Below are 6,163 nucleotides of genomic sequence, written 5' to 3'. Positions count from 1 at the left end.
GAAATAGGGAAGCTCTGCTTCTCGAGAGGGTCCTCCTGAAGTTGTGTCTTGGTGAGGATGTTCTGTGTGTTTGGTTTTGCCTCTGTGAGAATGGAAAGGAGAAGCAGCACAGACCTGAAATGTCTGTTCTCAGCACCAGCTGTGCTGCTGATACTGGGATTGCCTCAGATGTGGGATTGGTGCAGCTTTTAGCTCTAGAAGGGGGCTGGAAGCAGCAGCTTCCCCTGCTCCAGGGGGCTGTGTGTGCTGGCTGAGCCAGGGCAGTGGCAGGGATGGAGGTATGAGTGTTGGGGTTCCCCACACTGCCCTGACAAGAAGTGGCACTGGTCACATTCCCCATGTGGCTTCTCTCTCAAATTTCCCTTGGGGGAAGAAGAAAATCACTGCCTTTCAGCAAGCTCAAGGGCTGGAGGAGTGTGAGGGAAGGGATGCTGAGGGTCTTGCTGCCAGCTGGAGGCATACCTGGGGGTCACAGAGGGAAAGGTGTAGGAATCTGGAGAATTCCTCTAGCATCTGGGGGCCTGAGCTTCCAGCCCCAGCGAGCGTTCCGTTGGGGCCCCTCTCCAGCAGCCAGGTGCCATCTGATGTCACAGGCACCAAAGTGCCATGCCAGGCTCCCTGGTGCTGCAGAAATGAAACCCAGCACTGGGGAGGGAATTGCTCAAACCACTTAACATTTGGTTGTCTTGCTTGGTGCTCTCGTGGTCCCCTGGGAGCATGGGATGGCTGGGAGGTTTGTGCCTTCCCCAAGACTCCAGCACTGGTGATCTTCCTGTCCATCCCAGCCTGCTGAATCCTGGTCCTGCCTCAGCTGCCAGCCCCTCTCCCAGTGCAGGTGGTGTAAGAGCCCCAGGAGAACCAGCCAGGTGGCTTTTGAAGGTGGGTTGCACCCCTCAAGATGAGACTGGGCAGCAGTTGCGCTGATGGGACATGTTAGTATATAATTGATGGTGGTGACATGGCCTGTGGGTTATTACAGGGGAGCCGCCACTGCGAGCAGTGTGTGCATGAGCTCTCAGGAGCAATCTGGGAGCGGGTCTGTCTGGTCATGTTCCTGAAGGGTGTGGGGGGAGATGAGCCAAGTCCTGGCCTGAGTCCCCTTCCTCCGTGCATGGGACATTTTGACCAGGGGAGGAGACCGTGGCTCTGTCCCAGCTCTGACAGGTCTCGGCAGCCGGAGGGGCTGCAGCGGGGTGGCTGTGAAGGGGGGTACCCTGGGACAGGGATGAGGAGTGAAGGCAAATGCCCCATTGTGGCCACCCCTTTGGGGGCTGTGGGGCTGGGTTCAAAATGACAAAAAAGCAGGGTGCAACATGCAGGGGGTGGGGGGCACCCACAGGCTTGGGTGCAGGGCCCAGCAAAGGGAGGCTCTCCGCCCACAGCCAGGATGGGAGTTTGGCCCTAAAACAGTTTTCCCCATGCTAAAACAATTTGGCAAATTTAACCCATTTAGGGTGGCATGGAGATGTTGGGTGAATTGGGGTTTCTTTGCTGAGTTTGCCTGGGATGGGCTCACATAGACTCCTCTCCTGCTGTGCTGCTTCACCAGGGTCCCTTGTTGTCTCCTGCCAGTCAGAAGAAGATCCCTTGGAGATCTGGTAAGATCTGATCCCAGTCAAGTCCTCCAGGCTTGGTCAGCAGGTCAGGTGCTGGGGGATCTCACTCTGTGGAACAGGTGGGTTTTTTTGAGATGCCCCCATCTCCAAGCTGAGAGTGAACTGCAGATCTTGTCCCCTTGCTATTCATCCTTCTCATAGGTAGGAAATGGTGAAACACATAGTGGACCAGCTCAGGGGAATTTGCTGTGATGCAATGTTGGAAGCCTCTGCATTTGGAGTTCCTTCCTTGGAGTCTGTGGACTTGCTGTGGGGGTGGCTCAGGAGGGGCCTCGCTGAGCTGGAGCTTGGCTTTGCTCGCTGGTTCTTGCAATGGAGGAGGATGCCAGATGGGCAGGGTAGAGGGCAGGTGTTTTCAAATTCACTTTCCCTGGAGAGGCAATTAGAAGTTGAGTTTTTTCCTTCACCAGATCCTGCTTTGACACAGGAACCTAGGCATGGCCTTAGTGGGAGGACCTGCATTTAAGAACTGTAGTGACCTCTAAGGGCTCAATATGAAACTCGGCTTATGAAAACATTGGTATTGTTGGAGAAGCCTCTTGTCCAAACTGTCTCCATCAAGCCTCACTTTTAGCATTTGATGCTTTCAGTATCTGTCCCTTGAACACCCAGTCAGTGACAAGAGAGCACCTGATTTCTTTTGCCAATTCATTACAATTCCCATCCAATGAGGCTTGTAGGTTGAATTCCCTCTCGTACGTTAAATACCTTCTCTGCTCAGAGGAGCTGGAGCTGTGGCTGCCCCATTCCTGGAAGTGTTCAAGGCCATACTGGATAGGGCTTGGAGCAACCTGGTCTAGTGGAAGGTGTCCCTGCCCGTGGCAAGGGGGTGGAATGGGATGAGCTTTAAGGTCCTTCCAACCCAAACCATTCTGTGATTCTTCTGTAGATACTCCTGTTTCCCTTGTGAGACCCACAGAGAGTGACAAGGATGATCTCCTTCCCTACCACTTTGAGCCTGGTCTGCCCCTTCCCCACCACAGCCATCGTACTTTAGCCAGTTACAGAAAGCTGGATGTCACCCTAGAATGCTTTAGGTTGGAAAAGACCTCCAAGAATATGGAGTCCAACCATTAACCCAGCACTGCCGTGTCCCAGTGTCTGAGAATCTTGGGAATGCCCAACAGTGCTGGGGAGCAGGGCAGGAATTGCAGTGCATGGGGTTACCTTACAGAGGATGCTGCCTCTGTTTCTGTGCTAGTGGAGACCAGGCTTTGAGGGCTGCCTGGCTGGATGGCAGGCACCTTGGCACGGGAACCACGTCCCCACTGGCATCTGCACAGCTCCGAGCACGGGGGCCTGTAGTGCTGCAGATGGAGTGACTGGGCAGCAGCACTGCACTGGAAGAACTGCCCTGAAGAAAGTCTTGGAAAACAATAGCAATTGTTCTCTGCCTTTGTTCCCTTCCCTCCCCGGATGTCGCAGGAGATGTTGCTGCATTCGGCTGCCGGCGGGTGGGCAGAGCGAGCGTGGCTGCCTGTGCTCCCGCCGTGGAGCCGGGGAGCCCTCCGAGCCTGCCGCCTGCTCTGCCGCCCGCCGCCTCCCGGGCCCGCCGGCTCCTCCAGGGCCTGAATCATCGCTCGTACAATAATTAAAGCTTGACACTGTCGTACGAGTGAGCGATGAAACTGGCTGTGATTCTCTGTGTCAGGAGGTTTTCTTATGGCTGCAGAGCAATATGGTGCTAAAGCTGCTGTTCTTCACCGCAGGGACCTCAGCCTGCCCACGGTCTGGGCAAGAGGGAGGACCTGGCCTCAGTCCAAATTTGCTGCCAGCACTGGAGAGAGGCTTGTGATGCCGACACCATTCCCTAATGCCCCAGGCAGTCTTCTGGGAGAGAAGGTGCTGACTTGTCCCTAAACAGGGAGCCATGGGATCATTTTGGTCTAAGCAGCGCCATGCTTCCCATTTTCTATCCCTGATGATCCTCATTAGGCCCAAGCATGTAGGGGCAAATCCCTGGGTTCCCCTGCTGTGGCTCTTTATGCCACTTTCCACCATCTGCCTGCTGTGAGCATGTGGTCACTGCCACTGACCAAAGGTGGAGAAGGGTTTCCCCCAACACTGCCAAGGGAGATTCCTCTCCACCTGCCAGAGGCAGCCCCCAGGGCTCAGACATTACCCCAAGGCAGCCTGCAGAGAGTGATCATAGATCACAGAATCACAGAATGGTTTGTGTTGGAAGGGACATTAAAGTTCATCTCATTACAACGCCCTGCCCTGGGCAGAGACACCTTCCACTAGACCAGGTTGCTCCAAGTCCCATCCAGCTTGGCTTTGAACACCTCCAGGGATGGGGAGTCCACAGTGTCTCTGGACAACACTTAGCACAGAGCACTTGTCGTGGGGTTTGCTTGGCACAGCTGACAGTTCCCCATGCAGGGCCCTCAGGTGTGCATGTTCAGCCTGGTGAGCTGCTGCTCCTGATGCAGGAAGGCTCAAATGTTTCCAAACTCTACCTGCTTTGCACAGTCCCACGGTCCTGGGACAAGAGCTGCTGCTGAAGGAGTATAGAGCACAGGCAGTAAGCATGAAACAGGAATGTTGCCTCCTTCCCCTTGGCCTCGAGAACTCTGTTCTCTTTGCAGAGAGATCTCAGCTGAGCTCAAAGCCAAGCAGAGCTTTCCCATTGCAGGTGGAACAGGGAGTGCAGGTCACACCAAGTGATGTATGAGTCACTCCCCTGCTCTTTTGCCTCCATGTAGACCTGGGACCTACAAAAAATAACCATTTCTATGGTTGGTGTGCTCATGGTTTCCTGGGTTGGATGCCCTCCATCTGTGGGGGGCTGCGTACTGGAAAGCGGGGAGTCTGGGTGTCCTGTGGCTGCAGGGAGGCTGCTTGGCCTCTTCAACAGGTTTGGGCACACTAGGGGAAGGTGGCAAAAACTGGAACAGCCATGTCACTGAGGAACAGGCAACAGTGAAGAGCTGTTGGTCATATGCAGGAGGCGAGGGGAGATGCAGCTGCAGGGTGCTGCACAGCCCTATCTGGAACAGCTCCGGTGCGGAAGTGCGGTCTCAAAGCCTGTCTTTTCCCTTGTACTGGCGAAAGTTAAGTGTCTGCTTTTTGGAGCCCTTTCAGAGCCTGCCAGCTCAGCTGCCATGTGTCCTCCAAATGCAGGACAGGATGCTCAGCTTGCTTCTGGCTGCCTGGGCAGGGACATGGGCTGCAACCCGCTGCCTGCTGCCGTGGCCAAAGCCAGGGAGCCCTGCCAGAGGCTCCCGACTCCTTCGTTCCCTGGGGCTGGCAGTGGATGTGTGGACACGGAGGGCTCTGGGATGGGAGCGATGCTGGTGGCTCGCCACCGCCCGGCAGGGATTGCTCCCAGAGGCAGCTCCGTGCTGGGAAGCTGGCAGTGGGACTTGCTGCGCTGGGGCGGCTTTGTGCTCTTTTTTTGGTGGTTTTCCTAAAAACGGTGCCTTTTGCAATCCTCCCAGTGCTTCACAAAACTTTTCCTGGCAGAACCTCTCAAAAACTTCTGGGAATCCAGTTTTTGAAAGGCATTGGGGTTAAAGACATTTACACTTCTGTACAATGCTGACAGGTTTGCCGGAATGCCACTTTATGTTGGTGGGTTGGACTCAGGGACCTGAAGTTGCTCCAGGAAACAAAGGGAAAATTTTCAGCCTGGGAGAAAGGACAGAGGTGATGAGGGAGGAGCCTTGGAAACAGCTGAGGATGGAGGCCTCATCCTGCCATCCCGGGGAAGGTGTTCGATTTGTTCAGCCCAAACTGTGATATGGGGAACTGTGATCTGGGATGTCCCTCTGAGGACAATTTCCCCGATTCCCTTCATAACTGATCCCAAAGGGCTGATCCCCACCCTGCTGCTCAGGTGAGACTGGCTCTGTGTGCTCATCGCTGACCTCCAGCTCCATACCCATGGACATGTGTGTGGCAGGCTCCCTTGGCCCTGCCAGTGCGGGCAGGAGGGCAGACACAGGTTGGGGACAGCACAGGATGGGTATTTGTCAGTAGGTTACTTATGGGGTCCCTCAAAGCTTTGCCCTGGCTGGTGCCTGTAAGCACGCTGTGTTTCAGAGAGAAATACTTGACGGTCCTAGAGGTCTTTCCCAACTTAAAGGATTCTCTGATTTCCTACAGATGTCAGGAATAAAGACTGAAATGAATAAGGCATGAGGCCCTGAAACACGACTTTGTGTCTGCAAATAATAAGGAATGAGTTACAGCCTTGGAAGAGCAGGAACGCTCCCCGTGTGCAGGGTCCAGCCTGTCCCTGGCGTCGAGGAGGTGCCCTCCTTGCTCTGCTTGGAACGGATTGCCTACAGATGGGTTTCTCAACCTTTCCTAACACAGGGATGGCCAAACCTTTTTGGTGAAAATCCAAGGACCATTTTGTTCGGAGCCGCCACATGGTTTTATTTACGCCCCGTGAAAATTAGGCAAACGTCTCACTGTTTGTCTCTTTTATTCCATCCCCTCGTGCTTGCTTCTGCACATAGGAATGTGTGCCTGGGTGCTTAAGGAACTATTTTGCAGACCGCTTCCTACTGTCCTTGGGACATGGAGCAGATCCTGGACCT

The sequence above is a fragment of the Empidonax traillii genome, unplaced genomic scaffold (genome assembly GCF_003031625.1).
Source record: "Empidonax traillii isolate 1590-97213 ecotype Southwest subspecies unplaced genomic scaffold, ASM303162v1 scaffold554:size495636, whole genome shotgun sequence".
NCBI lineage: Eukaryota > Metazoa > Chordata > Aves > Passeriformes > Tyrannidae > Empidonax > Empidonax traillii.
Note: the sequence above shows the minus strand (reverse complement) of the source record.